General features: G+C 41.0%; 1 long non-coding RNA gene across 1 annotated transcript; it reads right to left on the bottom strand.

Moving 5' to 3' along the window:
• Nucleotides 1–976: 976 nt before the first annotated feature.
• Nucleotides 977–13,103, bottom strand: LOC118317313. The gene is made up of 3 exons (XR_004795393.1): nt 12,970–13,103; nt 10,761–10,898; nt 977–1,138 (listed from the first exon to the last, which is right to left on the bottom strand). It is a non-coding gene; the product is annotated as an uncharacterized LOC118317313 (long non-coding RNA).
• Between the last annotated feature and the right edge of the window lie 4,236 nt (nt 13,104–17,339).

Raw genomic sequence — 17,339 nt, 5'->3', positions numbered from 1 at the left:
GCATTGACTCTTGATTTTTCGGAAAAAGAGAGGTGTATACCTTTCCCACCTCTGCATGAAGCGCCACAGCAAGACAGAGAACGCTCAGTGAGAAGGAGAGCCGACTTGTCAGTCTGACCACGTTTCATTTAGCACTTCATTTCAAGGAAATTCAAGAGACTCCTCTAATTGCCTATAGCATTTCAGCTCTCATTTGAGGAAGAGTGTATTGCAGTCTGCAGGAGCTTTCGCTCGATGTTTTCATATCATTAAAAAAGGCCAACATTTGCACACGGTGATAATGTCAAGTGGGTTAAAGTTTCGTTTTTTTCTGAACATTGTTTGTACAAAAACCCCAGAAAGACTGTGTAGTTTTTGATTGCCAGTGTTTGGTAGGTGTAATCAAAACAAGCCGGTGACATTTGCTGAGGGTTTCTTTTTCTTTCTGTTTTGCTTTTGTTTTATTTTGGAAGTAGTTTGTCTCGTGACTGACTGCATGTTTTGTGCACACGTAGGAAAACAGGACCCATTCTCACCAACGAGCCACATGGCATCATTTGACGGGGAAAATTGTCATTCACGCGGAGCAGTCATGCCTACATACAGAAATTCAAGAATCCAATCATGGTCCCTTTCAGACGAGCAATTAGGATTCTTTTTTGAGAAGCTCAAATTATAGATGTTTTTAACAGAGTGAAGGGGGAACAAAAATAAAATAATAATTTCAATACTGGCATCTTTTTTCTTCCCCCTTACGTGACCTAACAGCAATAACAACCATTAAATAGATTTATTTTCCGGTGACTGCACATATTTAAGAATTTATTTGGTCAAAAGTCAAAATTTTATTTTATTTTCTATCATCTTTTTTCAGGGTCTGTTAACTTTTACAGCTTTGCAGTGAACTGACGCTGGAGTCCCCTGTTTATGATGCAGATTGGTAGATATGATACAAGAGTCACTGTCTGTAAAAAACTCTTTTTATTTTCAGTATCCACTGTGATCAAAACATGCAGATTCTGTGTAATCTCTATCATGCATGGTGGTGAAACAATGCTTTTTCTTCGCATGTTGCATCCACTGATTAAATGAAGCATACTTGATCTTTATCTGGGCTGAAGGATGATTCTTGCACTGGCCTCTATCCAGGTCCGGTCGGCTGCGAAGTAAGAAGACAAACACGATACATTTGTTAGAGGCATTGAAGTAATCTGTACGGCCTCAAATCTGTAGATTAACTCTTTTTCCTCTTGATCCGAACATGGATGTTGAATTTGACCTCAGATATATGTGCACATATTGTGTTTGGCTACGAAGCAGTATTTCACACGCAAAAAAATTATCTCACAGTATATTGATTAAAAGATACATAATTTACTGGGCTTTTATAAATTTTAAACATGACTTTAGTATCTCAAAGATAATATAAATGTGTTGTTTGTTAAAGCAATATCCAGCCAAAGTTTAGCATCCATACCAGGCATGACAGACAGCTTTGTCTAGCTCTTTATTGGATTTGGGGGAAGTTTACACAAACCCCAGTCAACTAATCCAAGATAGCATCGTGTTCATCAAACACACTGGTGAGTCATCTTCCTTAAAACCTTTTCCCTTGTGATGTTAAAAGTGAATCATATTAAATGTAACCCTCCGTTGTCTGTCCTAGAATGAAAGCTAAGCATCCAGACAGGGTGAGTCGAAGTTGAAATTAAATAGGGGGAAAAAAAAATGTGAGGTCTCCTTCAAACTCTTTATCGCTATGTCTTGCACCCTGGATCATCGGTCAGCCCCAGTGTGTGAGCACAACATCATGTATGCAGAGCAGATCTAACTGTCTGAGCAGGGACCTGTCACATGCGACAGAAAATGAGTCATGTTATAAAAGTCCTCATAACATTTGATCAACTTACGGTTTGTTTTGACGGGCAGAGCTTCCGTGCGATCGTGGCCCTTTTGGAAGATTTGTAGTGCGGCCTGGAACTTCAGTGTCTTTTTCGGAGACTTTGTACAACGTGTCCATGATGATAAATCCAACATTTAATGACTTTGATGATCATTTTTATCCCGTTTTTTAAAGAACGTGAAAGGCTACTGTTGTCGTTAGCGGACTTAGCCGTCCATCTTGGATACACTTTGACCAATCAGAGGCTTTGTTACAGATTTGTACCAGTCAGACGCCGTGTTGTCGACTGGTCGAAAAAAGAGAAAAGATTTCACACTGAAAACAGGACCTCTCACTCCTCCTGTTTACTCCTACCACTACTACTGACACTCCTCTGTGTCACTGCAGACAGGGATTGCTTTGCAGAATGGCACAAGTGACTTTTTGGGTTGAAAAATATAAATAACTTTTGATTTGCATTTGTCAGAATGTTTTGAATTGTTTTCCAAGGCTTCAAAGAACAGCTTTCAAGAGGGAAACATCTTCATCACTGTTGTTTGATGTGTCATTATAATAGATTTCTGTGAGATTCAATTTCCGTTTCTTTTTTTTCTTTTGTCTTTATGGTCATATAACTATTTATACATTCATGTGATATCACTGAAGCATACATATTCTGATAGCCTAGGTTGTCCTGAAAGACAAAAGAAGATGTATATAACTTGACTGTACATTACAGGGTTGAGGATTGTCAAGCATTACTACACGAGGTGACGCGGCGGAACAAAAGTAGGAAATAATGGCTTAGGGTTCAGAGGGTTAAGACACATTTTTCTTATTGTCACATTTGAAACATCACCTGGAGACGATGTTAAAATAATGTTAAAGGCTATCTTCAGATATTAAAATCCGCCAGCAACAGTTGTCATTTCAGCGAACATATTCAGGGTTGCAATATGATATAATTGGCCTGGAAATAAAGGAATACTTCAACCAAATGTGTCCCTGTCACGCCGGGTATGCTGGATGTTATGGTGTCAAGATGTCTTTGTGATAAAAGATACAAATTTGTTGAAAATGTTCGCACCATGAGCAAGGCCTCGTGCTGAGAAAACCCCCCGTAAAAACCCAGTAAAAGTAAAGCTAAAAGACAACTCTAAATATTCCGATTTATTGTTGGAATCTGAATCAGAGAAACTGAGACTAATCCTTTGTCCAGCAGGCAGTTGAGTGCAGAACGAATTTAGTTTGAATAAACTCACAATTCAAGGCTACGTTCCCGGTGCCTCCTCACCCGGGCTTTATGAAGGGACAAATCACAGTATAATGTCACCGCACAAGTGGTTTCATGTGGTGAGGAATGTCTGTGATTTATGAGATAAAAGTGGAAAAAAAGTGTTTCATGGTCAGATGTGGAAACTCAACTGCTCATCCTCAGGCTTGTAGTAGTACATTGGACATATTATCACAATTTTCCACCAAGTCAGCGTCAGAGTCATTGCAGATGAAGTTAAATCAAACGATCCGAGGTGCGGCGCATTGCGCGCTCCTCTTGTGCAGCACACCGACGCCTACTTTATGTTTGACAGAGAGCAAATCTAGACTCTCTATTTTTCCCTCGGTGTTGATTTCATGTTAACCTCCACCTCCCCGTCTTTCCCATGCATTAAACAGCTGGAAGATTTAAATAAGCAATTGCAGAAAGAAGGGAGACCTCAGTGCCTTCTAACGTATGAAGAGCGGCGTTGTTGGACGGTGGAAAGCAAGATGGAGAAAATAGTTTCCCATCGGATCCCTTGAGAGATTGGAGATAAGAGTTTTATCGACGCCACGTCGCAGCAAGACGGGGATTTTCTCCTGGAGACGCACAGGGTTGAGGGCGAAGTGGATGTGCTGAATGGGTCGCTGTGTTGGACACGACTACCGGCATGAATAAAATATTGCAGTTGAACACGCTGTTCGACACTCTTTGGGAACAACAATATCCTTTTAAGAGTAATTCCACTTAGTCTGTGTGTCCTCACCAGCCTCACCCCGTCTTCCTTTCTTTCCGTTGCAGACTCACACAAACACACACAGACCCACATTTTCAAGGGTGAGAGAATGCTTCCATTGTCATTACCAGTAAACACAGAGGATGGGGGAGAGGGAAGAAAGAGGGAGGGGAAAGTGATGGGATAAAATCCATCAGATTTGATGGCATGGTGATGCAGATAATGTTTTCTCTTCCCCGCGCGGAGACAAGAAGGCAGAACACAACCACTTTCACTCTCTCACATCCTTGAATGAAAGGGTGCACAATATATACAGAGTTTGTGTTTCCAGCGTGTCTCTTTGTGCCCAAACACTGAGCCCTTTTACCTCTTCTGAATGATTGCCTCACCATTATGTGATTTCATGGTAAAAACACACATACTCTTAATCTGGCTTCACCCGCTCCATAGCGGAGGAGTCGGGCTTACAGTCGGCAGAAAGAGAAAAAAAAGAAGAATAAGAAGAGCATAATTAACCAGTTTCTCATCTGTTTGCACAAATACGACAGAAACCCCCTAAAAAAAAAGAAGCGCTCAACGCTCCGGTAATTTGCTGCACAGAAAACATTGGACAACAAACGCGTTCAGGAAATGTAGATGGGTTTTTAAGGTCTGAAAGCCACAGCTGCTTGGCAAGCAGGAGCTGGCTCCTTTTGTCTTTTATCTTCTTCTGTAATGTGCACAGGTGCTGCTTAATTCAATTGGAGAACGTTGCCATGGTTTTACATTAATATATTTCCATGTTACCATTACGACTGTTGTCATGGAGATGATAGGACCTATTTGAACTGAAAGCAGATATGGTTTTATGGGGGTATTGCTCTCTCTCTCTCTCTCTCTCTCTCTCTCTCACTCACTCACTCTCAGCTCCTCTCTTTCTATCTCTCTCTCTTTCATTTGGTTGCTCCATGTCAAGTCACATGGTATGCAGCCAAGATTTAAAGCTTGACTTCACCCCCCCCCCCCCCCCTTTTTTTCTTCTCTCTTTTTCTTTTACTGGTTCTAACTCAGTATTGCTGGAGCAGAAGATGCATTTCAATCGTACCTGCAGCAACCATCACATTCGAGGATAGAACACAGTTGTTATTTGCTCATAATGGGGCTTCCACAGCACTGTGCACTTATGCCGGGATGCACAAATCAAATCCAGTATTGGGCACACAGAATCGTTCAAACATGTGACAGTGAAAAGAATTTTCACTAATGTTCCCATTGACTTTTTTCATTTCCTATGAACCCATGCTGATTGAATGTCTTTCGAAATCCAGGGGAAAATGGTTACAGGAGGGGGGAAAAAAACAGTCTAATCAGGTACAAAAGGTTGGGCTGTACTGGAAATGGAATTTGCTCAAAATCAAAAACAACTATGTAAAACGCAGACATTTTTCTGAACATAGCCTACCACGAACATCTAATCGAGACTCGGTTATTCCAATTAAAGTAATTGCACACTTTCATAAAATCAATACTGCTCCCTGGTACCGTAATTGCTTCTTTCAATCAATTTGATGCATTTTCTAGAACAAAAGGCAAAGCAGGGGTATTCAATTTACTCAAGCATGCCAAAGTTGATGGAATGCTTGTATTGGCTATTAAAGCATTGGTTGTTTTCTTCTTCTTAAGGATGCCAGTGGAATATCTTCAGAGGCAAGTTCAAAGTCACCTTGTTATCTCTGGATTTTGTCTTCGATACCACTGTAACTCATTATGTCAGCGAGGCACAAGAGGAGAAGCATATTAGTACCCGGCTGCATCCCTGAAATGAGATGCAAAATGTATCACAATATGCAGCAACTTTGTTGAAATCGACCTTAGTTTTTGCTAATGAATGTGCCTGCATAAGCGAAGGGGCACATGCACAGATGCAACGCAGCATGGACGCACACACCTTGGGGGAAGGTCCAAACAAATATATGGTGAAAAAAAAAGAAATCCAACAAAAGCATGAGAAAGCCATGAGAAACTGGGCTATTCTGACAGCTTTGATCCATCAGCAAACCACAACGCAGCGCAACGTGGAATGTGTCCCACTTTTCTTTACATTAACTGAGCTCGAATCATCGAATCATGAATTTTTACACCAGCAGTGTTTTAGACCTCGCTTCTCTCAGTTCTGTTGTGAAATAAAATAAGTGAGAATTAGAAATGGGTTACAGTCCGTTTCTTTCTGCCTCTCGCTCTATCTCAGTTACACAAACACACACACACACACACACACACACACACAGCGGAACAGATAGACAGACAAACGCATGTTCAAGCCATCACCATTCTCTCCTTTTCTGCATTTTTTTTGGGGGGGGGAATAATGAAAAATGTCTGATATGAAACTCTGGACTTGCAGCGCAGCACCCAGCTTTCTGCTATTCTTATACAAACACAAAGTGACAAGATGGTTACTCTCTCTGCACACTGACAGTTCATTCCAGACTAGGAAAAATGTCAAAAATGTTTAGTCACGGCCGAGTGGACTTAATTACCGTCCTCTAGGCTGCCACAGAACTCCGTGCCACTAATGGTCCTGAGCTTCAGATAAAATTCCATTGACAAGAATGTTGCAGCCACAAGATCTGATTTAGCCAAAATGAAATATTTACTTTGATGTAATTAAAGTGACAATGCTTATCGCCCGTTCTGGCCCACACAAAAAAAAGGGATTGCGCTGTTTAGATAAATATGAAAACAATCACTGTTGACCCTTTGGATTGAGATGAGATGTAAATTTAGTGTTTGTTGTATCCGGGGATTACTATGATAAGTACTAATTTTGAACTTTAACAGGTGACTTACACAGATTAAACACTTAACCCAATTTTCCTACGATGGTTGTTATCTAAATAACTTAATCAGAATAATGAATTATTTTATTTTTCACCGTGAGATCGCCCTGTGATGATGAGAAACATTACTAAGACGTATTTACTGTTTTTACAGTCTGTGATCAAATGCATACCCCAAAAAACCCCACAAGAATTCAAATACTGCTCTCACTACTTGTTAATAGTCACAGTAATAGTAAACAATACTTAAATCTCAATTTAGTTTGTTTACGCCAGTAAAACCAAAGAAATTTACATCCTCAGTGATCCCTGGAAAAAGACACAAAATGCTCAAGCTCTTTTGACACCATCTGTAAATACTACAACTATATAAGAAAAAAGTAGAGAAAAAGCATCTAATTCATCAACATAACGTGAAACATCAACAGTATTTCCTGAACTGAATGCAAGCAGTACGACTGTAATCAATACGACCTCCCGCTCTGTCAGAAATAGAGGGGCCACCTTGTCACCGACGACGTGATGACATGATCTGAGTTATTCATGGAAACATGGAAACTCAATCAAACAACATCAAAGGTTTATGTAGGTCTTTTAACCCAAACAAGACCCTGAGCAGTAAATGACCGGTTCATCTCTACATATGGAAATATAGGCAGTATCATGGCATTGTAATATTAAGTGCAGTGGACACACTTTCATTAAAAAAAAGAGGCTTCTTTTTGTCACATGAAACACGGGACTCATGTTTAGCTGCTGGGCTGCATGGACATATTCTTCCAGGGCTGTTATACATACATCATTTTTTAACACTCGTATACCAGATTACATTGAAACCCTGCATTGATATAGCACAGTGCTGTCAAACCATGAAGATATATTTTTTTTTACTAATATCTCTCTGTAATATTTTCTGTCTCTGCAATGGAGGTGAATGGAGTTCTGTTTGTGTCCGCAGTACATTACATACACTTAAAGAAATGAAACTGAAACATCTCTGTACATAATTGCTGTCGCCCCTGTGGTGGCCAGTGTCATTCAGAGTCATTTTCTGGGCACCATGGATGTCAGTAGAAAATACCAGGGCAATCCATCCAATAGTTGTTGAGGGGTTTCAGTTCCTTTAACATGGTTAAAAAAAATCGCACCCTTTATATCGAATACAGTATATGCAATGAATTCACGTTCCCTGGTGAAATACATAGGACGCCACTGTTTTCACTCTCACAGATGAGCTGCTGGATGGGCCATTGTGCTTCTCCTCCGTCCTTCACATCCATCATGTGAAAATGAGTTCATATGCATCACTGCTAACATAATGGGCTTAAGAGGCCGAGGGAAAGGCTCACCTAACATACAGGATAGCACAATAAAGTAGAACCCACTGACATTAATGAAAATGTATACCATTTAAAACTTGTAGAAGCGATGGCTGAGTGGAAGATGGAGCATTATTTATTCATCGGAAACGGCTAAGTGACTGTTGGCTGTTGATGGCGTGGGCTGTTTTTTTTATTACGTCTTCGTATACTTCATGTTCTCTTTATAATATTGTGTTGCTCTTGGAGGTCTTGGCTTTGTATCCAATGCTTGTGGATAATAACTAATTACTGAATGTGTGAAGAATTGACTTTAGAATCTTGATACAAAATAGAAGAACGAAAATAATGGGCGGCTTTGATTTCACTGTCACAGATATTTCTTTTTTTTTTAACAAATATTTTATAATCTTTGTGAGCGAACAGTTAAAAGACTCTGTCAGGCCCTATCTCATGCCCAGTGCAAAGTACACTTAGTGTGTACAAGTGTACTAGTTTCAGACCAGTTGTCATTTTCCCATCCGGCACCCACGTTGTTTTGAAGTGCACTTACTTGCACCTTGTGCTTAGATCATTAAAAAAAAAGAGCCCGTTGAAGTGCATTTCTACTCTTTCATCGTGAATAAACACACACAACTAAGAAGTTAATAATCCCATACGGAAATTTAAAAATTATTATTATTATTTTTTCTAATAGTGAATGTTAAAAGGGTTAATAGCAATCACACGTGGGCTGCTGTATTGTTGTTGCATTACAACTGTGCCTATATGCCGCCATATCCGGTAATTTTGCGAGTTCATATTTACCTCAGTGAGACTATCACAAACACCCCCCCCACCACCACCACCACCATCACCCTCCCCCCGCTCTTCATCCTCATTCTCCCTCCCTCGCTGCTCTCCCTCTCTCCTCATCTCCCTCAGCTTGTAACCTGAATTCAGCAGAGCAGTGGACCAATCGATCACAGGGAGTCCTTTTTTTTTTTTTTCATCCCAGCAATTTTCCTCTGAGGAAAGGGGGAATAATGTGAGCTAACAGTGTGGAAAATCAATGCTCCACTGGCATAGAATAACTCGGAGTCTGGCTGGCAGAGAGCACTGGGCTCCACGAGGCCAGTTTGAGTGATAAAGCCACCCCGTGGTAACCGCTCTCATCCTGCATGATATGCAGCTTCCCCCTATAGGGCCACGCTCACTCTCAGCAGCGGGTGAACAGTTTAATTCCCCCCAAAAACCTGTAGATTTACAAGGTGTGTGCTTGTGTTATGAGGCTTCATATGCATAATGGGTGCACGGGTGCGACAGTGTTTGCTGGAAATATACTGCATGCTGTTGTGCTGTACGTGTACGCACCAAAGGACTCCATCAAGTACGTATAAACCTCTGACGTGTAAACCACTCTGACCTGTTGGCTGAGCTTCATTTTAAATTTTAGTTTAAAGAAAAAAGACAAATAGGCCTTTTTAGATCGAGCTGAGAAGTAAATGTATTGTTGGATGTTTCAGGGTCAATTGGGCCGGCGTTATGATATGTGCTGAACCCAATTGTCCTATGATAATAAATTAACTTAATCAGAATAATGAATTATTTTTCACAATGCAAAATCACCCTGTTATTATGAGAAACATTAATGAGACATCTTTGTCCTTCAAAGGTAAAATCTGTAACCAAATGCTTACACCAAAATCACAAGAACTGAAAAACTGCTGTGTAATTCTAGTTCTCGATAATATCAAATAGGTCCAGGTTTAAAGCACAACATTTTTAGAATATTTTCACAGGATGAAATTGTGCAGCCTTAAAAAAGAGACTGAAACTGTCAGACTATGGGGCAACAGAAAATGTTTCAATCTTAAATAAACTCAAAAAGTGTGCAAACTGCGGGTCAAAGGTCTTTAAAAGGTTTGCCAGTGCATTTAACTGACGGAAATGCATTTCTAACTACCGAGCCATCATCAAGAGTGCAGGGTGACACCTACACACTGTCGCTCCACAAGTGAGCAGCGGGTACGTACGAGGTTTGGGCACATGCAACATTGCAGAACAACAGCACTTCAGTGTGTGAAATAGGTTTCATAATCAACAAGAAACTGCTTGACACACTGTCATCTTTCATAAGAGCGCTGTCACAGGTACACCACAAAATGTGCTTGGCTGCACGCGTGCGTATGTGCGTGCGTGCGTGCACTTTCAATGGTATGCCATCCCTTCTTAAAACACCACCCACTCTGACCCAGGCTGCTTCAAACCTGCTGATGTTGCTTTCAGTGAAGTGCCTTCTTTTGGAAATGTTGAGAGGGAGAGAAGGATGACTTCAGTTCAGACAGACAGATAGAAAGATAGATAGATAGATATGTAAGCTAATAAACTTAAGTTTTAATACATTGAAGTTGTGCAGTGTGAGAAAGCTTATGCATTATTATTTTATATTACAACACAATACAATCAAGCCAGGCGCCCGTCTTTTAATTAAGAACTGCATGTTATGACAAAAGCGCGCATCCGCTTGGGAGACACCAGACACATCTCATCTTGCCAATTGCATTTTGCATGATTCCTCCCCCAAATTAGGATGAGCTAAGATGGAAAATGATTCTTGGCATGTCGTGGGCCCTAATTATCCATTGAACAAATGGAAATATCATTGACGCCGTGTTCTTAATCCACCCATTGACAGAGAGCAACAAAGCACGCGGGCAGTTCTTTGGCTTGTGAAATATGAAAAGTGAGAGTGTGCAAGCGGTTTGTTGTGATGAGCGCGTAATACCTGGTCTTTAAAAGTGTATCTGTGGCCGGGGTCGGATCGCTAACTTCATCATGTTGTTCTGGCCGGACAACACGGGCTGCTCCTGATGAACGACATGACGGACACATCATGAACGCTAAGCCCCTCGGTCCCCAACACCTTGAAAAACAAATAGCGCTGTATCACAGGAAGTTTTCAACCGCGCAGTTTTTCTTTGAAGAGCAGAACTTGACTCATGACAACATACTCAGTGTGAACGCAGGAAACATACAAGCTCTCAAACGCAGATTGGAAGGAAGAAAATATCACCCATTCAGTTTTTCAAGCATCACCTCCGCAGCGAGACACAAGCAGAAGCGTCTGCAGCTACACCTCCAGACGCTTCTGCTTGTTACTCACACATACACACCACGATGAGACAAATAATATTTTAAAAGAAAAACTTTAGATATGTTGTGCATCTGCAAATTTGACTTTATAGGAATAGCAGTGAAATAACATTACCATAAGCTTGGTGCAATGCATGCATAATAGATTGTTGTTTTCACTCTGCATATGGTAGGGAGCTGGATTCTCTTCAAAGTGCACCAAATTTGCATGATTCGATGTGAGGGATTCTGGGATTAGAGAACACCACTCTCTCCCCCCACCCCTCTTTCACTCAGCCATAGAAAGGTATCACATTCCCACAGATGGTGGGGAACATTGTGAGAATATAGCCATTATGATACAAACGAGTGAGCACAGGAAACTGAGAGAATAAACACAGCGAGAGTTTTTTCCCCCTCTAATTTAACATTTTAAGTCCGTTGTGTCCTTTTAATGGAATACACGTGACATTGTTGTTCTTCCTATTTTTTCTCAGGTCTTTAAATAATAGTCACAAATTGCCAATCAGGAGGAACGTGGTAAGATGTTTTCAGCACCATTTCCGCCTCTTTGCCTCTTAAGATTTTGTGATTGAGAGGAAAAGTGACAGGTCTCACACTGCGCCAGGAGAGACCAGCGTCAAAAGACGACACACTCCTGCACAGATGCCTGTTGCCGACATCCCTCACCCTTGTCTTCTATCACTTAAAACTGACAGAAAACAGAGAAAGAGAGGAGGAGGCCTGTTTGACTGTTGACAAGCCCCAGAGGCTGCTACTCAATGCTGTCTGGAAAACAAGAACAAACTGAAACACAAAGTATTATCAGCACTCAGAGCTGCAGTGTTTTTTGAAAAAAATAAAAAGAATTTCTCGTTTAAAAAAACCAAAACTGCCCTAGTCTTGTCTTCTGATCTTCGGCTCTGTGCAACTAGATGAAGTGACTGAGGGATTATGTCACATGCAGTGGGGGTTTTTCACAGCATTGTGTACTTTAATGCAAATTACATGCCTATCAATGATGAGCTGTCCCTCTTCTCGCTGCAATAACCTGATTATAATTTAGACCAGGATATCCATCTGTTAGGTGAACACCCATGCGTGGCGCTGTGCACATAGGACGAATGCAGCCACCTCAATGTTGTCCCTATTTTCTTTACTGAGTAGCAGAGAGGAGGCAGTCAAAGGGGAGGTTTTGTTTAGGCCTGTCTTCCCGCTGTTTTTTCCCTTATATTTATGTCCTGTGGCATTTCAGCCAAAGCTCAATGGATCTGCGATGCCATGGGCTGAGAATAGCACAGGCCCGTACCATATAATCTCAGAAGGAGCAGGCCTCACAAAGCCAACTCCATTATGGCTTTGATGGTCAAACCAGCCATGTGTCAGTCAACCAAAATCCTCATTGCTTCATAAAAACTATGCTTAAGAAAAAAAAAGGTTTTCATATTTTAATTAGGGTGACCTGACCCCTGAAATTCCAATTAGCTTTTGACCGACTTCTTTAGTCGCCCTGCTTATCTCAAATCAAAACAAGGTGTTATTGAGGCAACAGACAACTTTTGTGCCCCTAGTGGTTCCGGCTGGTATTACTGTTTGATCACTCGTAAAGATGCTGCAGTAGCGAGACTCCGGTAGGGACGCAGGTACCTTTTCTCAGGAAGTTGTCAACACCACTTTGGAGATGATGGAGGAGAAGAAAGAAGAACGCTCCTAGCATTACCTAGCGGCAGCGTTAGCATCATAGTTAACTTAATACCAGCAGCCTGGCTACTGTCCAAAAACTGTAAAAACACTAAGTTGAACAAATAACCTTGAGTCAAACGTCCGGTAGTATCAATAAGTCGACTGGTCGTGTTACTTACTGATCCAGTAGAAAGAAGACCAACTGCATGTCGTTTATTTTGTATCACTCTCCTTCTTCGCCTGCTTTTGTTCCTCCATCAACAGGATTCTTGTTTTTGTCTATTCCGCTGTTCCACCGTCCGCCATATCCGTCACTGGGGAGAGATACATGGAAAGCATTATTCCCTTCCTGGTTTTGGCAAACGCAAATGGGTGACGCAGTAACTTTGTTTCGTAAATCGAGTCGGCATTTTTCCACAAAAAAACGCGTCCCGGTGGCCGAGAGAACAACATGACGAAAGTGAAGCTTACAGGGAAACAGGATGAGCGTTGTTTTCTAATTCCCATTACACTGTACAATCAGTTTTAACATGATATTGTCAAATTTAAGACAATTAAAGGGTCTATTTTTCCACTTTCCACTAACTTATTTCGAGCAACAATTAAATCTGAGTCCTTCACTGCTCTGATGACAGATTCTCTCATCACAGTTATTAGTGTTTGACCAGCAAAACCAAAGATCTCTCACGTATCCACAAGTGTGATATCTTCTATCGGCAGCTATAATGGTTTTCGTTTTCCCTGCAAAAAGAAGAACCCCGAGAGTCTTGACGGAGGAGGAGATGAGCCCTCTGGCAGGTGGTGGAGGAGCAGGTCTCGTGATGTTCCTGACCTAATATGGTCGGGTCTGGACCATCAGCTGAGAATCAGGTGCCTGCTGAATATTTGGGAGGATGAAGACTTCCTGCTGAGCGGAGGCTCTCGTCGTTAGGCTGAGCTCCGGCGTTCTTTTCCATTTTTTTTCTCTCTCTGCATCTCACTCCTTTTCCCCTTTTCCTAGTACCCACTCGTGATCGCTTTCTGTCTCCTTTGTGCCTCGGTATCTGGCTGCTGTGTTCCTCTGCAAATGGTTGCATCTGCAGAGATGTTGGGTGGGGAGAATGTATTCAGTGTGGGAGGGAATAGTTTATAAAACCAAAAAACAAAGGGTTTCAGTTTTCTGAAGGGATTACAAGTGTCTTCTAAATGTTGGAGCTGAGAGCCATGTCATTCATTTCGAGTGTTTAAGTTTTCATTGTTAATATGTTCAGATTCTTTTCATCCAGCAACTTAATGCTGCTGAGTGTTTATCACGCAGTTGTTTGTCCACTTACTGAGCCGGTGGCTTTTGGCCTGCAATGTTCAAAAATCTACAAAATGCTCAATTGAGTGGTTTGAACCTAATTAAACACCAACATATTGTTTGTGTTAGAGTTAAATTAAGCGTGATGATGGGGCTGTCTACAACCTCTCATGCTTTAATTGAACGTATTCGGCTGTCTGTTTGCCTTTTCTGAGTCCGCACAGTGTGTCGCTGAATCCTCACTGATTAAATTCCACCATAAGCGATTATACTTAATGGCATGCAAGCAATTAAAGTAAAAGCCTGATCAAATGGTGGCCGACTGTCAGTCATATGTGCTGACATGTAATTGAAAATGTCCCCTTTCTCTGTCTCTCCACTGCCCCTGTAACGTGAATCCATTTAATAACGGATCGGGTTTCCGGCAGCAACAGGGGAGTGGATGATGCTTCATCAGCTAATTGACACAACAAAGACCTTTTCAAATGTGTGCGTTCAATAAAGTCTGGCCTCTCTTATGTTTAACCCTAAATTATTCACAATGAGTGACTTTTTGCCTCCAAACTTTCGGCTGCTGATTAACATGTCAGGCCACGACATGCTGGAGGCTGAGGAAAGTAAACTAAAACCGAATGATTCTGTGGCAGAGGAGCCGGTGTAATTCCCAATTTCTCCTTGTGAAGATGACAATCAAGAAGCTGGCACCTTCTGACAGACGAAACATGAAGAATTAGCTTCATTGATCAGCTATAGCATTAAATGTTATTACTCGTCAGGCTTCCTGGATCAAAGGCAATTATTCATAATTCGCCTTTCCAAAATCCTGTGGCATCGCTCTGCACAACAAAAGCAACAGAGAACATGGCATACAATTTAATGGATTACCATTTTTCTTGTGCCTTATGGCACAATGACACAATTACCTTAAAGCTTATTTTCGAGGTGGGAAAAGGGAGGATTGGGTGACAGGAAAAATAAGGCGGATAATATTCTCTCCTGTATTTAACTTTGACAAACTTGCAGGCTCAAGGCGTATCCGTCTCCCCCGTCCTCTCTGTCAGGCTACAGAGAGTGGGAAGGGCCCTGTATTCTGTCGCTACAGGTCATTGTTGCCCTGCAGATGAACTAAGTGACAATAATTGAGTTAAGAGGGGAAACAAATGATGTCACGAGTGCATGAAGTGGAAAGAGTCGACTGATTTATTTCCCAAAACAATACATGCCAGAGCAAATCAGTTTTATTGGGAGGTATGGGGGGTTGGGGAGGTTCAAACTGTAGCTTTGGTTCACTCGACTTCACCACGGTGCTACAGAGGGCGACTGTGTGCGCACCAAGGGTGAACTGTTCCTCAACATGACAATATCTCACTTTTATCTGTGATTGGTAGACGTGCAATGAGTGAAGTGGTGGATGAAATGTTCAAATATTTTACACGAGTAAAAACAGCTGCATGGAAAAAAAAGAACAAGAATTAAAATGCTGCAATCAAACTTAATTTGAAGCAGTATTAGTATTAGAGTAAAATGTATTATCTAATCTATCATAAAAAAAATTCAAGGTTCCACATTGTACAACTGTCTGGGATTTTATTCAAAATTATTAAAAAAGATATATCTCAACATAATTGTAGCCTAGATCTCTTCTCTCACACGTCTCTTCTGATTGGCTGATGCACCAGCCAAGCCAAACACATGGAACAGATTGACGCTTACTAATGTAGCTCGGTTAAACTCACTGCCAAATGGTAGTTAAAATACAGCACTTGAGTAAATGCACTTATTCGCTTTGTATTTCAAAAGAGTAAAAATTTCTTTTATAGAAAATATTTAGCACAAAGTCAGACCTGACAAATGTATGAACCCAAAACCTAAATGTGTGTGCGTGTGTGTGAGTGAGAGAGAGAGAGTGAATCAACAAAACAGTGTACACTACCAAAATCATTATTGTACTTTTCAATTATCTTTGTCACTTCTACATTTCAGATAATGGAGGTGTTCTTTCTCTAGGAATCTTTTTTCGTGATGTGTGGTTTTGGGTGCATGCTTGTGCTACTGTAATTAAAAAAAATTAAAAATTAAGTAAATGTTGATATTTTAAAAGCACAGCTCATTCTATCATTTTATGGTCTAATTTGTAGATACTGTTTTTTGGTATAACATTCTTGTGATGACTCATAAGTCTAACTGAATTTTCAAGCCTCATTCAACTTCCTGTCACAGAATATTTTACTTTCGTGTTAATTTAAAAGGATCTGTGTTGGGAAAACCAAGAACGACACACACATTGGGCCGAACATATGCCGCAGGTTGGTAGAGCGTCAGGGTCGGCTCAAAGAAGAGCACTAATGATGCGAAATAGGCCTGAAGTACACGTTGAGTTGTTGACATTCAACTGTATGGAACTCATTCAATTTCAGTGTGGAAAAAAAAGAAGCTAAAAAAAAAAACAGCAGAGAAATGATTAAAGTGACAAAGGTTCTGTCTGCTCTTGTCTTTTTTTTTCTGACTGGCAACTTCACAGAAGAGAGACTAATTGCGCGGGGGATGAAAGTGGCCACAATTATTTCCCCTTAATGGCACAGATGCATCCATTTCAAAGAGACGCTGCAACTTGAGATGAAGTTTACTTGATTATGCCCGAGCCGCGGATCTTTGTTCCTGCACGTTTGCATTGAAGTGTTTGTGCATTTGTGATGCAACAAGATTTAATATACTGCTGATGTATATTGAGGCCTACCATACAATAGACCTACCAAACTAAACAGTGCAAAAAAAACTGAACCAATTTAATTTTTTTTATATCACTGCAGGACAGTTGCAATTTTCTCACGGCTTTGGAGTTGGTTTTGGCCTCTAATGTCTGTTCAAACTTGATCAAATCACATCTTTTGAAGATGTGCACTATGCGATAAAAAAAGGCGATGCATAATGTCTGGTCAACAGTTGCAGGCGTGCTGAGGTGGTAACTTCAGCCTGTGCAAAGTTTCCCTGTCTGTAGGTGTGCGGTAGAGCCAGGGCTTTTGGTTGCATTGAGGTAGAATATGACTCATAATCCCAGATGACTCATGTGGTGACTTGAAGTCACGCTGATGTTCTCGATGTACCCTAATTTCCATGCTGATGCAGGATGGGCACAGTGTTGACAAGGTTGCAGTTTCCTCTTTTTTTCTACTTTTTCAACTTCTTTTTGGGGAGGAGGGGGGGCTTCTAAAACTGTAAAACAGAGACTGTCTTATCTCCGAAAGGCTTGATATGAATAACTACAGT

The sequence above is a fragment of the Scophthalmus maximus genome, chromosome 3 (genome assembly GCF_022379125.1).
Source record: "Scophthalmus maximus strain ysfricsl-2021 chromosome 3, ASM2237912v1, whole genome shotgun sequence".
Taxonomy (NCBI): Eukaryota; Metazoa; Chordata; class Actinopteri; order Pleuronectiformes; family Scophthalmidae; genus Scophthalmus; species Scophthalmus maximus.
The sequence above is the reverse complement of the archived record's forward strand: the minus strand, read 5'-3'. Positions and strand labels throughout refer to the sequence as shown.